The sequence below is a fragment of the Lissotriton helveticus genome, chromosome 8 (assembly GCF_964261635.1).
Source record: "Lissotriton helveticus chromosome 8, aLisHel1.1, whole genome shotgun sequence".
Classification (NCBI taxonomy): domain Eukaryota; kingdom Metazoa; phylum Chordata; class Amphibia; order Caudata; family Salamandridae; genus Lissotriton; species Lissotriton helveticus.
Window position 1 is genome coordinate 1540264162 of NC_136069.1, and position 21882 is coordinate 1540286043.

The window sequence follows — 21882 nt, forward strand, 5'->3', positions numbered from 1 at the left end:
AGCTTTGCACCGTTCAAGTGGCTGGTGAATAGCACTTTCTCTTTGTACTCATTAAAGGTCTAAAGAGTTCTTCATAGGTACTGCTCTGTATGGATTGTTCAAAGATCTGTTGGAAATGCTTATAATGGGATAAATAAATTGAGGGCATGCCTTTTCGGTACCCCACTTGCATGGCTGTCTGGCTTGTGGAAGGTGCTGCAAATGCAAGTCAGGATGGCCGAGTGGTCTAAGGCGCTGCGTTCAGGTCGCAGTCTCTTCTGGAGGCGTGGGTTCAAATCCCACTTCTGACAAACCTGTGTTTAATCTTCTTTTTTCTTGAGGGAGAAAATCAGATCATTTCCCTCACATGGGCTTATATGGTTGTCTTTTTGGAAAAGTGCAGTGAATTTTTTTCTTGCTATAGCCACTCATGGCCTAAGATGTGTGTTTTTTTTGTTCACACTATCTTTCTCACTATGTAGATGAACAAGCAACATGTGGTCAGGATGGCCGAGTGGTCTAAGGCGCGGCGTTAAGGCCGCAGTCTCTCCTGGAGGCGTGGGTTCGAATCCCACTTCTGACAAAACTTTAAGTCCATTTTGTCTCTGCGTTCCTTCAGAATCTCAGCTAAAAATTGGCAGTGCATATAATATCTGAATAAGTACCAAACTTCAGTTTCAACTGCAAATGAATTTGCCCAATTCTGTCTTCAAGCTCGTATAATATTCTTCTAGCACTAGTGGTGTTTTATGTGTTTTTTGGGGGGTGCCTAAAAAATCCCTTTTATTGAAGAAATGGCTTACATTCAGTCTTGTGATATTTTTGGTTTCCAATAAGTAGATTTTTAATTTTATGTAACCTTATTTTCTAATGATCCATTCAAGAGATGTTTCCACTATGAAATGAAGAGCAAGGGGAAAGAGCACAAATGATAGAGCCAGTGAGTCAGATGGGGTGTTGAGGAAGGAGAGAATGAAACAAAGACAGAGTGAGTGAACGGCAGGTAGGCATAGAAGAGGAGACTAGAAGTGAAGGTGACTTGCTTTTCCCTGCTCTTGACCTCCCACCCATCTCAAACCAATCACAAACATACCTTCTATGTAACGTTGGTATGCAGAACTTCACTCCTCAGCCAGTGAGGGTGAGTCCCAAGCCAGGGGCTAGAGAGCAAAAGAATGGATGTGCTCAGACGTTCCTTGCTAGGGACAGTTGATCTGAAACAAGGCCTGCTCTCTTGTTTCCAGCAAGGATCTAGAAATTCTGCATGAATCTGCAAGGCACATTGACAGCATAAATTTCCATAAACTGCCCCACCTTCTGCCTTCCTACTTCCTGAGCAGTAGTTGTTTGTGTATAAAGAGAGAGGTCGCAGGCAAGGTAATTTTGTGAGTAGGATACAGAACCCTAAATAGCTGTTGAGAGGTATAAGTTATTCTAAAAGCATAAAAACAGTACACCCGTGAAATGAAATGCTTTCATATGTGATCTTCTGTGTTTATTGTCCTGTGCAAAAAGTTGCACCTTGTGTTTGAAGGTTGAAATTATTTCAAGCTTGCATGGTCGCAGAAATTTCTGAGTGACTTTTATACATTTCTTAGGACTCTTCACTGTCAGGATGGCCGAGTGGTCTAAGGCGCTGTGTTTAGGCTGCAGTCTCCTCTGGAGGCGTGGGTTTGAATCCCACTTCTGACATGACTTTTGGAGATATAATCTTCTTCATCTGGATAACATCTGATGGAAGTTGCATCTGTTCGTCTTCACCTGGGACGTTATTCCGTAATCGTCTAGTCAAGAGAGCTTTGGTTTCTCATATATTTCTGTTGTACAAAGTCTTGCTGATAAAGTGCAATCCTTACCAAATGAGCTTAGGACCCATGTAAGAGCTCATCTAGAAGAGTCATGCTCTTGTATTCCCTGGCCAGACAGGCCATGCAAATTTGGAAGAATGCCAAGCACCTGGTAGACAGCTGTACTCCAGCACACTTACAGCAATGTCCTCAGGGCTGTGATCAGGGGCTGCTTAGATTTGCGTATTCCACCCTATGTTGTGACATTGAGCTCCCTTGTTGAATTTGCTTTAGTCAGCCAAGATGTGGCTGTTGACTCAATTTCAAAGCAGCTTTGGGCCGTTCAAGTGGCTGGTGAATAGCACTTTCTCTTTGTACGCTTTAAAGGTCTAAAGAGTTCTTCATAGGTACTGCTCTGTATGGATTGTTCAAAGATCTGTTGGAAATGCTTATAATGGGATAAATAAATTGAGGGCATGCCTTTTCGGTACCAAACTTGCATGGCTGTCTGGCTTGTGGAAGGTGCTGAAAATGCAAGTCAGGATGGCCGAGTGGTCTAAGTCGCTGCGTTCAGGTTGCAGTCTCTTCTGGAGGCATGGGTTCAAATCCCACTTCTGACAAACCTGTGTTTAATCTTCTTTTTTCTTGAGGGAGACAATCAGATCATTTCCCTCACTTGGGCTTATATGGTTGTCTTTTTGGAAAAGTGCAGTGAGTTTTTTTCTTGCTATAGCCACTCATGGCCTAAGATGTGTGTTTTTTTTGTTCACACTATCTTTCTCACTATGTAGATGAACAAGCAACTTGTGGTCAGGATGGCCGAGTGGTCTAAGGCACTGCATTAAGGCCGCAGTCTCTCCTGGAGGCGTGGGTTCGAATCCCACTTCTGACAAAACTTTAAGTCCATTTTGTCTCTGCGTTCCTTCAGAATCTCAGCTAAAAATTGGCAGTGCATATAATATCTGAATAAGTACCAAACTTCAGTTTCAACTGCAAATGAATTTGCCCAATTCTGTCTTCAAGCTCGTATAATATTCTTCTAGCACTAGTGGTGTTTTATGTGTTTTTTGGGGGGTGCCTAAAAAATCCCTTTTATTGAAGAAATGGCTTACATTCAGTCTTGTGATATTTTTGGTTTCCAATAAGTAGATTTTTAATTTTATGTAACCTCATTTTCTAATGATCCATTCAAGAGATGTTTCCACTATGAAATGAAGAGCAAGGGGAAAGAGCACAAATGATAGAGCCAGTGAGTGAGATGGGGTGTTGAGGAAGGAGAGAATGAAACAAAGACAGAGTGAGTGAACGGCAGGTAGGCATAGAAGAGGAGACTAGAAGTGAAGGTGACTTGCTTTTCCCTGCTCTTGACCTCCCACCCATCTCAAACCAATCACAAACATACCTTCTATGTAACGTTGGTATGCAGAACTTCACTCCTCAGCCAGTGAGGGTGAGTCCCAAGCCAGGGGCTAGAGAGCAAAAGAATGGATGTGCTCAGACGTTCCTTGCTAGGGACAGTTGATCTGAAACAAGGCCTGCTCTCTTGTTTCCAGCAAGGATCTAGAAATTCTGCATGAATCTGCAAGGCACATTGACAGCATAAATTTCCATAAACTGCCCCACCTTCTGCCTTCCTACTTCCTGAGCAGTAGTTGTTTGTGTATAAAGAGAGAGGTCGCAGGCAAGGTAATTTTGTGAGTAGGATACAGAACCCTAAATAGCTGTTGAGAGGTATAAGTTATTCTAAAAGCATAAAAACAGTACACCTGTGAAATGAAATGCTTTCATATGTGATCTTCTGTGTTTATTGTCCTGTGCAAAAAGTTGCACCTTGTGTTTGAAGGTTGAAATTATTTCAAGCTTGCATGGTCGCAGAAATTTCTGAGTGACTTTTATACATTTCTTAGGACTCATCACTGTCAGGATGGCCGAGTGGTCTAAGGCGCTGTGTTTAGGCCGCAGTCTCCTCTGGAGGCGTGGGTTTGAATCCCACTTCTGACATGACTTTTGGAGATATAATCTTCTTCATCTGGATAACATCTGATGGAAGTTGCATCTGTTCGTCTTCACCTGGGACGTTATTCCGTAATCGTCTAGTCAAGAGAGCTTTGGTTTCTCATATATTTCTGTTGTACAAAGTCTTGCTGATAAAGTGCAATCCTTACCAAATGAGCTTAGGACCCATGTAAGAGCTCATCTAGAAGAGTCATGCTCTTGTATTCCCTGGCCAGACAGGCCATGCAAATTTGGAAGAATGCCAAGCACCTGGTAGACAGCTGTACTCCAGCACACTTACAGCAATGTCCTCAGGGCTGTGATCAGGGGCTGCTTAGATTTGCGTATTCCACCCTATGTTGTGACATTGAGCTCCCTTGTTGAATTTGCTTTAGTCAGCCAAGATGTGGCTGTTGACTCAATTTCAAAGCAGCTTTGGGCCGTTCAAGTGGCTGGTGAATAGCACTTTCTCTTTGTACGCTTTAAAGGTCTAAAGAGTTCTTCATAGGTACTGCTCTGTATGGATTGTTCAAAGATCTGTTGGAAATGCTTATAATGGGATAAATAAATTGAGGGCATGCCTTTTCGGTACCAAACTTGCATGGCTGTCTGGCTTGTGGAAGGTGCTGAAAATGCAAGTCAGGATGGCCGAGTGGTCTAAGGCGCTGCGTTCAGGTTGCAGTCTCTTCTGGAGGCATGGGTTCAAATCCCACTTCTGACAAACCTGTGTTTAATCTTCTTTTTTCTTGAGGGAGACAATCAGATCATTTCCCTCACTTGGGCTTATATGGTTGTCTTTTTGGAAAAGTGCAGTGAGTTTTTTTCTTGCTATAGCCACTCATGGCCTAAGATGTGTGTTTTTTTTGTTCACACTATCTTTCTCACTATGTAGATGAACAAGCAACTTGTGGTCAGGATGGCCGAGTGGTCTAAGGCACTGCATTAAGGCCGCAGTCTCTCCTGGAGGCGTGGGTTCGAATCCCACTTCTGACAAAACTTTAAGTCCATTTTGTCTCTGCGTTCCTTCAGAATCTCAGCTAAAAATTGGCAGTGCATATAATATCTGAATAAGTACCAAACTTCAGTTTCAACTGCAAATGAATTTGCCCAATTCTGTCTTCAAGCTCGTATAATATTCTTCTAGCACTAGTGGTGTTTTATGTGTTTTTTGGGGGGTGCCTAAAAAATCCCTTTTATTGAAGAAATGGCTTACATTCAGTCTTGTGATATTTTTGGTTTCCAATAAGTAGATTTTTAATTTTATGTAACCTCATTTTCTAATGATCCATTCAAGAGATGTTTCCACTATGAAATGAAGAGCAAGGGGAAAGAGCACAAATGATAGAGCAAGTGAGTGAGATGGGGTGTTGAGGAAGGAGAGAATGAAACAAAGACAGAGTGAGTGAACGGCAGGTAGGCATAGAAGAGGAGACTAGAAGGGAAGGTGACTTGCTTTTCCCTGCTCTTGACCTCCCACCCATCTCAAACCAATCACAAACATACCTTCTATTCAACGTTGGTATGCAGAACTTCACTCCTCAGCCAGTGAGGGTGAGTCCCAAGCCAGGGGCTAGAGAGCAAAAGAATGGATGTGCTCAGACGTTCCTTGCTAGGGACAGTTGATCTGAAACAAGGCCTGCTCTCTTGTTTCCAGCAAGGAACTAGAAATTCTGCATGAATCTGCAAGGCACATTGACAGCATAAATTTGCATAAACTGCCCCACCTTCTGCCTTCCTACTTCCTGAGCAGTAGTTGTTTGTGTATAAAGAGAGAGGTCGCAGGCAAGGTAATTTTGTGAGTAGGATACAGAACCCTAAATAGCTGGTGAGAGGTATAAGTTATTCTAAAAGCATAAAAACAGTACACCTGTGAAATGAAATGCTTTCATATGTGATCTTCTGTGTTTATTGTCCTGTGCAAAAAGTTGCACCTTGTGTTTGAAGGTTGAAATTATTTCAAGCTTGCATGGACGCAGAAATTTCTGAGTGACTTTTATACATTTCTTAGGACTCTCCACTGTCAGGATGGCCGAGTGGTCTAAGGCGCTGTGTTTAGGCCGCAGTCTCCTCTGGAGGCGTGGGTTCGAATCCCACTTCTGACATGACTTTTGGAGATATAATCTTCTTCATCAGGATAACATCTGATGGAAGTTGCATCTGTTCGTCTAAACCTGGGACGTTATTCCGTCCTCGTCCAGTCAAGAGAGCTTGGGTTTCTCATATATTTCTGTTGTACAAAGTCTTGCTGATAAAGTGCAATCCTTACCAAATGAGCTTAGGACCCATGTAAGAGCTCATCCAGAAGAGTCATGCTCTTGTATTCCCTGGCCAGACAGGCCATGCAAATTTGGAAGAATGCCAAGCACCTGGTAGACAGCTGTACTCCAGCACACTTACAGCAATGTCCTCAGGGCTGTGATCAGGGGCTGCTTAGATTTGCGTATTCCACCCTATGTTGTGACATTGAGCTCCCTTGTTGAATTTGCTTTAGTCAGCCAAGATGTGGCTGTTGACTCAATTTCAAAGCAGCTTTGGGCCGTTCAAGTGGCTGGTGAATAGCACTTTCTCTTTGTACGCTTTAAAGGTCTAAAGAGTTCTTCATAGGTACTGCTCTGTATGGATTGTTCAAAGATCTGTTGGAAATGCTTATAATGGGATAAATAAATTGAGGGCATGCCTTTTCGGTACCAAACTTGCATGGCTGTCTGGCTTGTGGAAGGTGCTGCAAATGCAAGTCAGGATGGCCGAGTGGTCTAAGGTGCTGCGTTCAGGTCGCAGTCTCTTCTGGAGGCGTGTGTTCAAATCCGACTTCTGACAAACCTGGGTTTAATCTTCTTTTTTCTTGAGGGAGAAAATCAGATCATTTCCCTCACATGGGCTTATATGGTTGTCTTTTTGGAAAAGTGCAGTGAGTTTTTTTCTTGCTATAGCCACTTATGGCCTAAGATGTGTGTTTTTTTTGTTCACACTATCTTTCTCACTATGTAGATGGACAAGCAACATGTGGTCAGGATGGCCGAGTGGTCTAAGGCGCTGCGTTAAGGCCGCAGTCTCTCCTGGAGGCGTGGGTTTGAATCCCACTTCTGACAAAACTTTAAGTCCATTTTGTCTCTGCGTTCCTTCAGAATCTCAGCTAAAAATTGGCAGTGCATATAATATCTGAATAAGTACCAAACTTCAGTTTCAACTGCAAATGAATTTGCCCAATTCTGTCTTCAAGCTCTTATAATATTCTTCTAGCACTAGTGGTGTTTTATGTGTTTTTTGGGGGGTGCCTAAAAAATCCCTTTTATTGAAGAAATGGCTTACATTCAGTCTTGTGATATTTTTGGTTTCCAATAAGTAGATTTTTAATTTTATGTAACCTCATTTTCTAATGATCCATTCAAGAGATGTTTCCACTATGAAATGAAGAGCAAGGGGAAAGAGCACAAATGATAGAGCGAGTGAGTGAGATGGGGTGTTGAGGAAGGAGAGAATGAAATAAAGACAGAGTGAGTGAACGGCAGGTAGGCATAGAAGAGGAGACTAGAAGTGAAAGTGACTTGCTTTTCCCTGCTCTTGAACTCCCACCCATCTCAAACCAATCACAAACATACCTTCTATGCAACGTTGGTATGCAGAACTTCACTCCTCAGCCAGTGGGGGTGAGACCCAAGCCAGGGGCTAGAGAGCAAAAGAATGGATGTGCTCAGACGTTCCTTGCTAGGGACAGTTGATCTGAAACAAGGCGTGCTCTCTTGTTTCCAGCAAGGATCTAGAAATTCTGCATGAATGTGCAAGGCACATTGACAGCATAAATTTGCATAAACTGCCCCACCTTCTGCCTTCCTACTTCCTGAGCAGTAGTTGTTTGTGTATAGAGAGAAAGGTCGCAGGCAAGAAAATTTTGTGAGTAGGATACAGAACCCTAAATAGCTGGTGAGAGGTATAAGTTATTCTAAAAGCATAAAAACAGTACACCTGTGAAATGAAATGCTTTCATATGTGATCTTCTGTGTTTATTGTCCTGTGCAAAAAGTTGCACCTTGTGTTTGAAGGTTGAAATTATTTCAAGCTTGCATGGACGCAGACATTTCTGAGTGACTTTTATACATTTCTTAGGACTCTTCACTGTCAGGATGGCCGAGTGGTCTAAGGCGCTGTGTTTAGGCCGCAGTCTCCTATGGAGGCGTGGGTTCAAATCCCACTTCTGAAATGACTTTTGGAGATATAATCTTCTTCATCAGGATAACATCTGATGGAAGTTGCTTCTGTTCGTCTTCACCTGGGACGTTATTCTGTCCTCGTCTAGTCAAGAGAGCTTGGGTTTCTCATATATTTCTGTTGTACAAAGTCTTGCTGATAAAGTGCAATCCTTACCAAATGAGCTTATGACCCATGTAAGAGCTCATCTAGAAGAGTCATTCTCTTGTATTCCCTGGCCAGACAGGCCATACAAATTTGGAAGAATGCCAAGCACCTGGTAGACAGCTGGACTCCAGCACACTTACAGCAATTTCCTCAGGGCAGTGATCAGGGGCTGCTTAGATTTGCGAATTCCACCCTATGTTGTGACATTGAGCTCCCTTGTTGAATTTGCTTTAGTCAGCCAAGATGTGGCTGTTGACTCAATTTCAAAGCAGCTTTGGGCCGTTCAAGTGGCTGGTGAATAGCACTTTCTCTTTGTACGCTTTAAAGGTCTAAAGAGTTCTTCATAGGTACTGCTCTGTATGGATTGTTCAAAGATCTGTTGGAAATGCTTATAATGGGATAAATAAATTGAGGGCATGCCTTTTCGGTACCAAACTTGCATGGCTGTCTGGCTTGTGGAAGGTGCTGAAAATGCAAGTCAGGATGGCCGAGTGTTCTAAGGCGCTGCGTTCAGGTCGCAGTCTCTTCTGGAGGCGTGGGTTCAAATCCCACTTCTGACAAACCTGGGTTTAATCTTCTTTTTTCTTGAGGGAGACAATCAGATCATTTCCCTCACTTGGGCTTATATGGTTGTCTTTTTGGAAAAGTGCAGTGAGTTTTTTTCTTGCTATAGCCACTCATGGCCTAAGATGTGTGTTTTTTTTGTTCACACTATCTTTCTCACTATGTAGATGAACAAGCAACCTGTGGTCAGGATGGCCGAGTGGTCTAAGGCACTGCATTAAGGCCGCAGTCTCTCCTGGAGGCGTGGGTGCGAATCCCACTTCTGACAAAACTTTAAGTCCATTTTGTCTCTGCGTTCCTTCAGAATCTCAGCTAAAAATTGGCAGTGCATATAATATCTGAATAAGTACCAAACTTCAGTTTCAACTGCAAATGAATTTGCCCAATTCTGTCTTCAAGCTCGTATAATATTCTTCTAGCACTAGTGGTGTTTTATGTGTTTTTTGGGGGGTGCCTAAAAAATCCCTTTTATTGAAGAAATGGCTTACATTCAGTCTTGTGATATTTTTGGTTTCCAATAAGTAGATTTTTAATTTTATGTAACCTCATTTTCTAATGATCCATTCAAGAGATGTTTCCACTATGAAATGAAGAGCAAGGGGAAAGAGCACAAATGATAGAGCCAGTGAGTGAGATGGGGTGTTGAGGAAGGAGAGAATGAAACAAAGACAGAGTGAGTGAACGGCAGGTAGGCATAGAAGAGGAGACTAGAAGGGAAGGTGACTTGCTTTTCCCTGCTCTTGACCTCACACCCATCTCAAACCAATCACAAACATACCTTCTATTCAACGTTGGTATGCAGAACTTCACTCCTCAGCCAGTGAGGGTGAGTCCCAAGCCAGGGGCTAGAGAGCAAAAGAATGGATGTGCTCAGACGTTCCTTGCTAGGGACAGTTGATCTGAAACAAGGCCTGCTCTCTTGTTTCCAGCAAGGAACTAGAAATTCTGCATGAATCTGCAAGGCACATTGACAGCATAAATTTGCATAAACTGCCCCACCTTCTGCCTTCCTACTTCCTGAGCAGTAGTTGTTTGTGTATAAAGAGAGAGGTCGCAGGCAAGGTAATTTTGTGAGTAGGATACAGAACCCTAAATAGCTGGTGAGAGGTATAAGTTATTCTAAAAGCATAAAAACAGTACACCTGTGAAATGAAATGCTTTCATATGTGATCTTCTGTGTTTATTGTCCTGTGCAAAAAGTTGCACCTTGTGTTTGAAGGTTGAAATTATTTCAAGCTTGCATGGACGCAGAAATTTCTGAGTGACTTTTATACATTTCTTAGGACTCTCCACTGTCAGGATGGCCGAGTGGTCTAAGGCGCTGTGTTTAGGCCGCAGTCTCCTCTGGAGGCGTGGGTTCAAATCCCACTTCTGACATGACTTTTGGAGATATAATCTTCTTCATCAGGATAACATCTGATGGAAGTTGCATCTGTTCGTCTTCACCTGGGACGTTATTCCGTCCTCGTCTAGTCAAGAGAGCTTGGGTTTCTCATATATTTCTGTTGTACAAAGTCTTGCTGATAAAGTGCAATCCTTACCAAATGAGCTTAGGACCCATGTAAGAGCTCATCTAGAAGAGTCATGCTCTTGTATTCCCTGGCCAGACAGGCCATGCAAATTTGGAAGAATGCCAAGCACCTGGTAGACAGCTGTACTCCAGCACACTTACAGCAATGTCCTCAGGGCTGTGATCAGGGGCTGCTTAGATTTGCGTATTCCACCCTATGTTGTGACATTGAGCTCCCTTGTTGAATTTGCTTTAGTCAGCCAAGATGTGGCTGTTGACTCAATTTCAAAGCAGCTTTGGGCCGTTCAAGTGGCTGGTGAATAGCACTTTCTCTTTGTACGCTTTAAAGGTCTAAAGAGTTCTTCATAGGTACTGCTCTGTATGGATTGTTCAAAGATCTGTTGGAAATGCTTATAATGGGATAAATAAATTGAGGGCATGCCTTTTCGGTACCAAACTTGCATGGCTGTCTGGCTTGTGGAAGGTGCTGCAAATGCAAGTCAGGATGGCCGAGTGGTCTAAGGCGCTGCGTTCAGGTCGCAGTCTCTTCTGGAGGTGTGGGTTCAAATCCCACTTCTGACAAACCTGTGTTTAATCTTCTTTTTTCTTGAGGGAGAAAATCAGATCATTTCCCTCACATGGGCTTATATGGTTGTCTTTTTGGAAAAGGGCAGTGAGTTTTTTTCTTGCTATAGCCACTTATGGCCTAAGATGTGTGTTTTTTTTGTTCACACTATCTTTCTCACTATGTAGATGGACAAGCAACATGTGGTCAGGATGGCCGAGTGGTCTAAGGCGCTGCGTTAAGGCCGCAGTCTCTCCTGGAGACGTGGGTTCGAATCCCACTTCTGACAAAACTTTAAGTCCATTTTGTCACTGCGTTCCTTCAGAATCTCAGCTAAAAATTGGCAGTGCATATAATATCTGAATAAGTACCAAACTTCAGTTTCAACTGCAAATGAATTTGCCCAATTCTGTCTTCAAGCTCGTATAATATTCTTCTAGCACTAGTGGTGTTTTATGTGTTTTTTGGGGGGTGCCTAAAAAATCCCTTTTATTGAAGAAATGGCTTACATTCAGTCTTGTGATGTTTTTGGTTTCCAATAAGTAGATTTTTAATTTTATGTAACCTCATTTTCTAATGATCCATTCAAGAGATGTTTCCACTATGAAATGAAGAGCAAGGGGAAAGAGCACAAATGATAGAGCCAGTGAGTGAGATGGGGTGTTGAGGAAGGAGAGAATGAAACAAAGACAGAGTGAGTGAACGGCAGGTAGGCATAGAAGAGGAGACTAGAAGGGAAGGTGACTTGCTTTTCCCTGCTCTTGACCTCCCACCCATCTCAAACCAATCACAAACATACCTTCTATTCAACGTTGGTATACAGAACTTCACTCCTCAGCCAGTGAGGGTGAGTCCCAAGCCAGGGGCTAGAGAGCAAAAGAATGGATGTGCTCAGACGTTCCTTGCTAGGGACAGTTGATCTGAAACAAGGCCTGCTCTCTTGTTTCCAGCAAGGAACTAGAAATTCTGCATGAATCTGCAAGGCACATTGACAGCATAAATTTGCATAAACTGCACCACCTTCTGCCTTCCTACTTCCTGAGCAGTAGTTGTTTGTGTATAAAGAGAGAGGTCGCAGGCAAGGTAATTTTGTGAGTAGGATACAGAACCCTAAATAGCTGGTGAGAGGTATAAGTTATTCTAAAAGCATAAAAACAGTACACCTGTGAAATGAAATGCTTTCATATGTGATCTTCTGTGTTTATTGTCCTGTGCAAAAAGTTGCACCTTGTGTTTGAAGGTTGAAATTATTTCAAGCTTGCATGGACGCAGAAATTTCTGAGTGACTTTTATACATTTCTTAGGACTCTCCACTGTCAGGATGGCCGAGTGGTCTAAGGCGCTGTGTTTAGGCCACAGTCTCCTCTGGAGGCGTGGGTTCGAATCCCACTTCTGACATGACTTTTGGAGATATAATCTTCTTCATCAGGATAACATCTGATGGAAGTTGCATCTGTTCGTCTAAACCTGGGACGTTATTCCGTCCTCGTCTAGTCAAGAGAGCTTGGGGTTCTCATATATTTCTGTTGTACAAAGTCTTGCTGATAAAGTGCAATCCTTACCAAATGAGCTTAGGACCCATGTAAGAGCTCATCTAGAAGAGTCATGCTCTTGTATTCCCTGGCCAGACAGGCCATGCAAATTTGGAAGAATGCCAAGCACCTGGTAGACAGCTGTACTCCAGCACACTTACAGCAATGTCCTCAGGGCTGTGATCAGGGGCTGCTTAGATTTGTGTATTCCACCCTATGTTGTGACATTGAGCTCCCTTGTTGAATTTGCTTTAGTCAGGCAAGATGTGGCTGTTGACTCAATTTCAAAGCAGCTTTGCGCCGTTCAAGTGGCTGGTGAATAGCACTTTCTCTTTGTACGCTTTAAAGGTCTAAAGAGTTCTTCATAGGTACTGCTCTGTATGGATTGTTCAAAGATCTGTTGGAAATGCTTATAATGGGATAAATAAATTGAGGGCATGCCTTTTCGGTACCAAACTTGCATGGCTGTCTGGCTTGTGGAAGGTGCTGCAAATGCAAGTCAGGATGGCCGAGTGGTCTAAGGCGCTGCGTTCAGGTCGCAGTCTCTTCTGGAGGCGTGGGTTCAAATCCCACTTCTGACAAACCTGTGTTTAATCTTCTTTTTTCTTGAGGGAGAAAATCAGATCATTTCCCTCACATGGGCTTATATGGTTGTCTTTTTGGAAAAGTGCAGTGAGTTTTTTTCTTGCTATAGCCACTCATGGCCTAAGATGTGTGTTTTTTTTGTTCACACTATCTTTCTCACTATGTAGATGGACAAGCAACATGTGGTCAGGATGGCCGAGTGGTCTAAGGCGCTGCGTTAAGGCCGCAGTCTCTCCTGGAGACGTGGGTTCGAATCCCACTTCTGACAAAACTTTAAGTCCATTTTGTCTCTGCGTTCCTTCAGAATCTCAGCTAAAAATTGGCAGTGCATATAATATCTGAATAAGTACCAAACTTCAGTTTCAACTGCAAATGAATTTGCCCAATTCTGTCTTCAAGCTCGTATAATATTCTTCTAGCACTAGTGGTGTTTTATGTGTTTTTTGGGGGGTGCCTAAAAAATCCCTTTTATTGAAGAAATGGCTTACATTCAGTCTTGTGATATTTTTGGTTTCCAATAAGTAGATTTGTAATTTTATGTAACCTCATTTTCTAATGATCCATTCAAGAGATGTTTCCACTATGAAATGAAGAGCAAGGGGAAAGAGCACAAATGATAGAGCGAGTGAGTGAGATGGGGTGTTGAGGAAGGAGAGAATGAAACAAAGACAGAGTGAGTGAACGGCAGGTAGGCATAGAAGAGGAGACTAGAAGTGAAAGTGACTTGCTTTTCCCTGCTCTTGAACTCCCACCCATCTCAAACCAATCACAAACATACCTTCTATGCAACGTTGGTATGCAGAACTTCACGCCTCAGCCAGTGGGGGTGAGACCCAAGCCAGGGGCTAGAGAGCAAAAGAATGGATGTGCTCAGACGTTCCTTGCTAGGGACAGTTGATCTGAAACAAGGCGTGCTCTCTTGTTTCCAGCAAGGATCTAGAAATTCTGCATGAATGTGCAAGGCACATTGACAGCATAAATTTGCATAAACTGCCCCCCCTTCTGCCTTCCTACTTCCTGAGCAGTAGTTGTTTGTGTATAGAGAGAAAGGTCGCAGGCAAGATAATTTTGTGAGTAGGATACAGAACCCTAAATAGCTGGTGAGAGGTATAAGTTATTCTAAAAGCATAAAAACAGTACACCTGTGAAATGAAATGCTTTCATATGTGATCTTCTGTGTTTATTGTCCTGTGCAAAAAGTTGCACCTTGTGTTTGAAGGTTGAAATTATTTCAAGCTTGCATGGACGCAGACATTTCTGAGTGACCTTTATACATTTCTTAGGACTCTTCACTGTCAGGATGGCCGAGTGGTCTAAGGCGCTGTGTTTAGGCCGCAGTCTCCTATGGAGGCGTGGGTTCAAATCCCACTTCTGAAATGACTTTTGGAGATATAATCTTCTTCATCAGGATAACATCTGATGGAAGTTGCTTCTGTTCGTCTTCACCTGGGACGTTATTCTGTCCTCGTCTAGTCAAGAGAGCTTGGGTTTCTCATATATTTCTGTTGTACAAAGTCTTGCTGATAAAGTGCAATCCTTACCAAATGAGCTTATGACCCATGTAAGAGCTCATCTAGAAGAGTCATTCTCTTGTATTCCCTGGCCAGACAGGCCATACAAATTTGGAAGAATGCCAAGCACCTGGTAGACAGCTGGACTCCAGCACACTTACAGCAATTTCCTCAGGGCAGTGATCAGGGGCTGCTTAGATTTGCGAATTCCACCCTATGTTGTGACATTGAGATCCCTTGTTGAATTTGCTTTAGTTAGCCAAGATGTGGCTATTGACTCAATTTCAAAGCAGCTTTGGGCCGTTCAAGTGGCTGGTGAATAGCACTTTCTCTTTGTACTCATTAAAGGTCTAAAGAGTTCTTCATAGGTACTGCTCTGTATGGATTGTTCAAAGATCTGTTGGAAATGCTTATAATGGGATAAATAAATTGAGGGCATGCCTTTTCGGTACCCCACTTGCATGGCTGTCTGGCTTGTGGAAGGTGCTGCAAATGCAAGTCAGGATGGCCGAGTGGTCTAAGGCGCTGCGTTCAGGTCGCAGTCTCTTCTGGAGGCGTGTGTTCAAATCCCACTTCTGACAAACCTGTGTTTAATCTTCTTTTTTCTTGAGGGAGAAAATCAGATCATTTCCCTCACATGGGCTTATATGGTTGTCTTTTTGGAAAAGTGCAGTGAATTTTTTTCTTGCTATAGCCACTCATGGCCTAAGATGTGTGTTTTTTTTGTTCACACTATCTTTCTCACTATGTAGATGAACAAGCAACATGTGGTCAGGATGGCCGAGTGGTCTAAGGCGCTGCGTTAAGGCCGCAGTCTCTCCTGGAGGCGTGGGTTCGAATCCCACTTCTGACAAAACTTTAAGTCCATTTTGTCTCTGCGTTCCTTCAGAATCTCAGCAAAAAATTGGCAGTGCATATAATATCTGAATAAGTACCAAACTTCAGTTTCAACTGCAAATGAATTTGCCCAATTCTGTCTTCAAGCTCGTATAATATTCTTCTAGCACTAGTGGTGTTTTATGTGTTTTTTGGGGGGTGCCTAAAAAATCCCTTTTATTGAAGAAATGGCTTACATTCAGTCTTGTGATATTTTTGGTTTCCAATAAGTAGATTTTTAATTTTATGTAACCTTATTTTCTAATGATCCATTCAAGAGATGTTTCCACTATGAAATGAAGAGCAAGGGGAAAGAGCACAAATGATAGAGCCAGTGAGTGAGATGGGGTGTTGAGGAAGGAGAGAATGAAACAAAGACAGAGTGAACGGCAGGTAGGCATAGAAGAGGAGACTAGAAGTGAAGGTGACTTGCTTTTCCCTGCTCTTGACCTCCCACCCATCTCAAACCAATCACAAACATACTGTTATATGCTGCTTGCGTGCGCCCAGCACGCGAGCTTCTGGAATGTAGAATGTTCTACTCAGCTCTGGTCAGTTGGAGCTGGACTGTCCTTAGGGGCAGTTGGTGGTTGTCAAAGCTGTTCTCCTTACTTGGAAATAAACCTATCTGAAGACTACGCTTGGTGTGGACCCTTCTTCATTTATTACATACTGGCGACGTTGGGAGCAACCTTTAAGGATAAACAAGTCTTCAAGGAGAACAGCGTTCACATGGAAGTAAGACTTTAATAATTATTTTTACTGAAAGCGCATTGATAGCGCTAGCGGCGGTTTTACGGAAGGTTTATGTGCACTGATAGCACCTGCGGCAGAGTAGTCGTTCGTGACAAACTTTAAGAGCGAGCATTTGTGTCCGTGATCAAAAGCGGGTGTTGTTAACGGTTCACGTTTGAGTGCAGCGGCGGTTTAATGACTGTGCACTTGATGGCACCCGCGGCTGGTTCTCGAATGTAAAATCACTCAGAAAGGGATGTTAACTACATCGGGAGTGCGGAAAATTGAAGAGGGAAAGAAGTTTTAAAGTCACTCACTTGAAAGGCTCGAGCGCATGGATATTTTAACTGCGCAATAGAATGTTGGAGTCTCCATTCTCTCTCTCTGCCCTACTCGTCAGCTTCAGATCTCAGGACAATCGTCTCTGCCGAAGAGCATTCTGGGAGTGACGTCTCGCATTTCCTTTATCTTTCGGCCATTTTGGTTTGGGAGAGTTTGAGGAGCACATCGTGCAACATTTATTTTCACTGTCAAGGGGTGTTTAAGTGAGGTGTTTAGCAAATTCTAGTTGCACAACGCTGTAGTGCCTAATAGGAAATATTTACCTACATAAAAAAAAAAATATATATATATATATATATAGTTTTTTTTTTTTTTTTTAAATAGGGATACTTATTTAATTATTTTGGGTTACAACTCTAAAAGCAATGTCTAATATTATGGTTCCACCACATTTTTTACCAGTGGCAGGAGAGCCGAATATGGATTGGGATTTGTGGTATCCCATGTTTCTGGCCTATGTCAGTGTTTTAGAGGAGGAAGGATGTTCGGCCAAAAGAAAACTAGATTTATTACGCTTGTCTTTAGGTGGACAAGGACTAAAGGAGTTATCTGATTTGCCTCCTTTGGAAGACTCTGACTCTGAAACAGATGTTTTTGAAATTGCAGTCAAGCAACTTACCATTAGATTTGGGAAAAAGGTGAACACAGTTATGGAACGTTTCAAATTTTATTCTAGGGCGCAAAAAGATAACGAAACCATTGAGAACTATATTTCTGCGTTACGTGCTCTTGCTGGTTCCTGTGCCTTCGAAACAATTAATTATGAACAGGTGCTGAGGGACCAGATAATGATGAAGACTAAGAGCAAGAAGATACAGGAAAGATTGTGGTTAGGGACGGAAACTTCACTAAAAGCAGTAGTCAACATAGCCAAAGGGATCGAACAGTCAGAAAAGTTTGTGTCTGAAATAAGAGGTCAGAGTCAAGGGATGTCAGTCAAGATCCAAGAAGCCGTACCTGAAGTTTCCGTTGTCAGAGGTCAAGCATTTCAAAAGAAACCTGTTGTTTCCAGTTTTAAAAGGGAAGGTTTTACGAGAGATAACAGGTTTAATGAAGGTTTCACGAAAGAAAATAGGTTCAACAATAGGCGCTCTTTCATAATTTGTTACAGGTGTGGAAGTTTTGAGCATGTGGGGAATTTTAAGAGTTGTCCTGCCTTAAATAAGATCTGTGTAAAATGTAAAAAGACTGGTCATTTTGGGAAAATGTGTCGTTCACCACAAAAAGTTAATTGTATTTCTGTAGACGAAGAAGAGTTTAATGCAGAATTTAGTGAGTTTAACTGTATTTCTTGTGTATCCTCTGATGAATGCAAAAGTTTTCCTTCTGCTTTATTTCATATAGACGGTAAAGAGATTTCCATGCTAGTGGATTCCTGTGCCTGGTATTCCATAATTGGGAAAGATGTGTTTGAAGAATTGTGGCCCAATAGAGAATTCACGAGTCCAGACATCAAACCTGGCAGCTATTCTGGCCATAAGATTGAATTAATTGGTTTCTTTTGGGCGAAGGTTGAATTTAAAGACAGGTTCACTCAAGCTAAAATATATATTGCCAACAAAGGGGAATCGCTTTTAGGCTGGCCCCATCAGAAAGAGATGGGTATTAAATTAGATCCCAATGCCTCACCCCCTGTATATATTGACCCAACCATCCCATGGCCAGTTTGCATGGTAGCTCCCAATGACAGTGAGTTTGTAGATAGCATCAAGAAGGAATTTCCAAAGGTATTTAATGAGAAGTTAGGCGAGTATGCCCAATTTAAACATAGGATCATTCTTAAGGACAATGCGGTACCTGTAAGGCATAGGGTTAGGAATGTGCCCTTAGCCTATCGTAGTAAAATGAAAGGGATTCTTGATGATTTAGTTAAATCCAACATCATTGAACCTATTGAGTCTTCTCCTTGGGTTTCCCCCATTGTTTTGTCTTTAAAGGCCAATGGTGAGCTCCGCTTATGTGTGGACCTTAGGAGCCTTAATAAAGAGATATGGTCTGACATGCATCCCCTACCAAAAATCAATGAGCTTATTTCCACCCTTTCTGGTGCAAGCGTATTCTCAACATTAGATCTTGCCAGTGCATACCACCAGGTTGTCTTGCATGAGGATTCTAGGAATCTAACAGCCTTTGTCACGCCTGAGGGTATGTTTCGCTATTTACGGATGCCGTTTGGCCTTGCCAGTGCTGCATCAGTGTTTCAGCGCTTGATGAAGGAGGTGTTGAATGAATGTGAAGGGGCCATTGCATTCCAGGACGACATCTTGGTTTTTGGCAGTAATGTTCTGGAACATGATAAGAATCTCAAAGCTGTGTTGGGAGGGATACAATCTAAAGGTTTGACCCTTAAGTTGGCTAAGTGCAAGTTCAGACAGGAGAAGGTAGATTATTTGGGACATGAGATTTCCAAGGAAGGAATAAGACCCAAATTTGATCCTATTTCCAGTATTTCGAAGGCTCCTCCTCCTACCAATAGGGATCAATTGTTTTCTTTCCTTGGTTTAACTGAATATTTTAGCAAGTTTGTGAAAAACTATGCTTCCAAGGTGGCTGCTCTTCGACTGTTACTTAAAAAAAGTGCAACATTTGTATGGGGAAACGAACAGCAACTGCAATTTGATGTGTTAAAAAAGGAAATTTGTTCTGCTCCTTTCTTGAAACCATTTGTTGTGGGTCAAGAATGTATTGTTTCTGTTGATGCATGTAATACTGGGTTGGGTGCAGTGCTGATGCAGAAAGGTGTGGGTGAAGAAAGTATTGTTTCTTACGCGTCAAGGACATTGAAAGGTGCTGAGAGTAACTATTCGACGATTGAAAAAGAGCTATTAGCGTGCACCTGGGCAGCCCAGCATTTCCGACAGTTTTTGTGGGGTACAAAATTTGTGCTTAGGACTGACCACAAGCCGCTAGTAAGTATGTTGGCTGCGGGTGGTGGAAGGATTCTTACAGCCCGTTTGGCCAGATTGGCGGCCAAACTACAGGAGTATCGATGCACTGTGGAGTATATCCCAGGTAGACTCAACGTGCATGCCGACTGCATGTCAAGGTTAGCTTTACCCCATCACGAAGTTGAACACTCGGATGAGTGTGACGTAGCCTACACCATGAAAGACATCAATGTGGATGATGCAGAGGTCATTAGTGAAAAGCTTTGGGTGGAAGCAATGTCTGAGGATAACACTTTAGGTTTGGTCAACACTTTTCTTAAAGGTGGTTGGCCTGAGGAAAGGAAGTTGTCAGGTGATTTAAGTTCATTCTTTAAGGTTAAAGATGAACTCATGTGTTCTAATAACATTGTCACTAGGGGTGACAAAATCATTCCTCCTATGTCAGTCAGGGAAAAACTGATTAAGATTGCTCACGAGGGTCACATGGGCATGTCCACCACCAAGAGGAGGTTAAGGGAATACTATTGGTGGCCCTCTTTGGATGCTTTTGTGGATAGATGGGTCAGGAATTGCGTATCTTGCTCCAATAGTGACAAAAGTGTGAAACCATTGTCCTCCTCGATCACTCCTATTGAGTATGCCGAAGGGCCGTGGAGGAGGTTAGGGATCGATATCATTGGTCCTTTAAATTTGCCTGGTTGCAAAGAGGTTTACGGCTTAGTTCTAATAGACTATTTTTCGAAATGGCCAGAGGTCAAAATTGTTGAAAGAATCACTTCCAGGCAGGTCATTGACTTTCTTAACAATGTTTTTAGTCGGGAGGGTCTACCTTCTGAGGTTATTTCAGATAATGGAACGCAGTTTACCAGCAGTGAGATGGAAATATTTTTTAAAGATCACGGCATATCTCACAAGAGGGTTTCCAATTATAATCCTCAAGCCAATGGCCAGACCGAGCGTTTTAATAGAGTGGTCAAAGAGTCCATTCAGTTAGCGGTCAGGAATAATTTGAATTGGAGAAAAGCTTTAAGTGCCACCTTGCTTACATATCGCACGTCACCCAATTCGGTGACGGGTTGTTCCCCTTTCGAATTGTTAAGAGGACGCAAACCTGGTTCTAAGTTGATACCTTGGTGGTTGAAATCCAATGGTCCCGTTGTGTCTGCTTTCAATGCCGAGGAAATGGGGGAACGGATCAGGACTTATCAAGAGAAAATGGGTAAATGTTTTATGAAAAGTGTTTCACGCCGCAGGGTCAAAGTGGGTGACCTTGTGCGTGTGAAATTTGGAAGTTCTTCTGCTAGGAATTGGGCTAAGTGGTCGGATCCTGTCAGAGTGATTGAAGTTTTTAGTAAGGCTGTACGTGTTGAAGGGGGGAAAATTTGGAATTTCAGGCGTGTCTCTGTTGTTAGATCTGAGGAGTTGTTGAGGAATCGTGGGAAATGTGTTTCTTATGCCTATGCTGAAGATGATGAACAATTGTTTTTGGATGAGTTCAATACTATGCAAAACTCACAGGTGTCCTTGCCTGTGAATTCTGGTGCACCTGTGGTTACCACTCTTGGTCCGCAGGAGAATATTAATGACTCTGATTGTTTGCTGGATGTGGTTGATTTGGAACCTGCAGTTCAAGGTGAGTTTGTGCAAAGAACTGCAGACGCGGTACCCAGAAGGAGTGCACGTGTTTCACGTCCACCTGCAAAAATTAAAGATTATGTTTGTTCTTAGTTTTGTTTTGTGTTTTGGGGGGGGGGAGGTGTGTTATATGCTGCTTGCGTGCGCCCAGCACGCGAGCTTCTGGAATGTAGAATGTTCTACTCAGCTCTGGTCAGTTGGAGCTGGACTGTCCTTAGGGGCAGTTGGTGGTTGTCAAAGCTGTTCTCCTTACTTGGAAATAAACCTATCTGAAGACTACGCTTGGTGTGGACCCTTCTTCATTTATTACACATACCTTCTATGTAACGTTGGTATGCAGAACTTCACTCCTCAGCCAGTGAGGGTAAGTCCCAAGCCAGGGGCTAGAGAGCAAAAGAATGGATGTGCTCAGACGTTCCTTGCTAGGGACAGTTGATCTGAAACAAGGCCTGCTCTCTTGTTTCCAGCAAGGATCTAGAAATTCTGCATGAATCTGCAAGGCACATTGACAGCATAAATTTCCATAAACTGCCCCACCTTCTGCCTTCCTACTTCCTGAGCAGTAGTTGTTTGTGTATAAAGAGAGAGGTCGCAGGCAAGGTAATTTTGTGAGTAGGATACAGAACCCTAAATAGCTGGTGAGAGGTATAAGTTATTCTAAAAGCATAAAAACAGTACACCTGTGAAATGAAATGCTTTCATATGTGATCTTCTGTGTTTATTGTCCTGTGCAAAAAGTTGCACCTTGTGTTTGAAGGTTGAAATTATTTCAAGCTTGCATGGTCGCAGAAATTTCTGAGTGACTTTTATACATTTCTTAGGACTCTTCACTGTCAGGATGGCCAAGTGGTCTAAGGCGCTGTGTTTAGGCCGCAGTCTCCTCTGGAGGAGTGGGTTCGAATCCCACTTCTGACATGACTTTTGGAGATATAATCTTCTTCATCTGGATAACATCTAATGGAAGTTGCATCTGTTCATCTTCACCTGGGACGTTATTCCGTCCTCGTCTAGTCAAGAGAGCTTTG

The 21882-nt window shown here is 42.7% G+C and overlaps 19 non-coding genes across 19 annotated transcripts; all 19 read left to right on the forward strand.

Annotated features, from left to right (window-relative positions):
* The first annotated feature begins 207 nt into the window (after positions 1-207).
* TRNAL-CAG (transfer RNA leucine (anticodon CAG)) lies at positions 208-290 on the forward strand. Its single transcript has one exon. It is a non-coding gene; the product is annotated as a tRNA-Leu (tRNA).
* Positions 291-479: 189 nt separating this feature from the next.
* TRNAL-AAG (transfer RNA leucine (anticodon AAG)) lies at positions 480-562 on the forward strand. The gene has a single exon. It is a non-coding gene; the product is annotated as a tRNA-Leu (tRNA).
* Positions 563-1588: 1026 nt separating this feature from the next.
* Positions 1589-1671, forward strand: TRNAL-UAG (transfer RNA leucine (anticodon UAG)). Its single transcript has one exon. It is a non-coding gene; the product is annotated as a tRNA-Leu (tRNA).
* A 904-nt stretch (positions 1672-2575) lies between these two features.
* Positions 2576-2658, forward strand: TRNAL-AAG (transfer RNA leucine (anticodon AAG)). Its single transcript has one exon. It is a non-coding gene; the product is annotated as a tRNA-Leu (tRNA).
* Positions 2659-3684: 1026 nt separating this feature from the next.
* TRNAL-UAG (transfer RNA leucine (anticodon UAG)) lies at positions 3685-3767 on the forward strand. Its single transcript has one exon. It is a non-coding gene; the product is annotated as a tRNA-Leu (tRNA).
* Positions 3768-4671: 904 nt separating this feature from the next.
* Positions 4672-4754, forward strand: TRNAL-AAG (transfer RNA leucine (anticodon AAG)). Its single transcript has one exon. It is a non-coding gene; the product is annotated as a tRNA-Leu (tRNA).
* Positions 4755-5780: 1026 nt separating this feature from the next.
* Positions 5781-5863, forward strand: TRNAL-UAG (transfer RNA leucine (anticodon UAG)). Its single transcript has one exon. It is a non-coding gene; the product is annotated as a tRNA-Leu (tRNA).
* A 904-nt stretch (positions 5864-6767) lies between these two features.
* Positions 6768-6850, forward strand: TRNAL-AAG (transfer RNA leucine (anticodon AAG)). Its single transcript has one exon. It is a non-coding gene; the product is annotated as a tRNA-Leu (tRNA).
* A 1026-nt stretch (positions 6851-7876) lies between these two features.
* Positions 7877-7959, forward strand: TRNAL-UAG (transfer RNA leucine (anticodon UAG)). Its single transcript has one exon. It is a non-coding gene; the product is annotated as a tRNA-Leu (tRNA).
* Positions 7960-8591: 632 nt separating this feature from the next.
* On the forward strand, positions 8592-8674 carry TRNAL-CAG (transfer RNA leucine (anticodon CAG)). Its single transcript has one exon. It is a non-coding gene; the product is annotated as a tRNA-Leu (tRNA).
* A 1298-nt stretch (positions 8675-9972) lies between these two features.
* On the forward strand, positions 9973-10055 carry TRNAL-UAG (transfer RNA leucine (anticodon UAG)). Its single transcript has one exon. It is a non-coding gene; the product is annotated as a tRNA-Leu (tRNA).
* A 632-nt stretch (positions 10056-10687) lies between these two features.
* Positions 10688-10770, forward strand: TRNAL-CAG (transfer RNA leucine (anticodon CAG)). Its single transcript has one exon. It is a non-coding gene; the product is annotated as a tRNA-Leu (tRNA).
* Positions 10771-10959: 189 nt separating this feature from the next.
* Positions 10960-11042, forward strand: TRNAL-AAG (transfer RNA leucine (anticodon AAG)). The gene has a single exon. It is a non-coding gene; the product is annotated as a tRNA-Leu (tRNA).
* Positions 11043-12068: 1026 nt separating this feature from the next.
* On the forward strand, positions 12069-12151 carry TRNAL-UAG (transfer RNA leucine (anticodon UAG)). The gene has a single exon. It is a non-coding gene; the product is annotated as a tRNA-Leu (tRNA).
* Positions 12152-12783: 632 nt separating this feature from the next.
* Positions 12784-12866, forward strand: TRNAL-CAG (transfer RNA leucine (anticodon CAG)). The gene has a single exon. It is a non-coding gene; the product is annotated as a tRNA-Leu (tRNA).
* Positions 12867-13055: 189 nt separating this feature from the next.
* On the forward strand, positions 13056-13138 carry TRNAL-AAG (transfer RNA leucine (anticodon AAG)). The gene has a single exon. It is a non-coding gene; the product is annotated as a tRNA-Leu (tRNA).
* Positions 13139-14164: 1026 nt separating this feature from the next.
* Positions 14165-14247, forward strand: TRNAL-UAG (transfer RNA leucine (anticodon UAG)). The gene has a single exon. It is a non-coding gene; the product is annotated as a tRNA-Leu (tRNA).
* A 904-nt stretch (positions 14248-15151) lies between these two features.
* On the forward strand, positions 15152-15234 carry TRNAL-AAG (transfer RNA leucine (anticodon AAG)). Its single transcript has one exon. It is a non-coding gene; the product is annotated as a tRNA-Leu (tRNA).
* Positions 15235-21689: 6455 nt separating this feature from the next.
* On the forward strand, positions 21690-21772 carry TRNAL-UAG (transfer RNA leucine (anticodon UAG)). The gene has a single exon. It is a non-coding gene; the product is annotated as a tRNA-Leu (tRNA).
* The last annotated feature ends 110 nt before the right edge of the window (positions 21773-21882 follow it).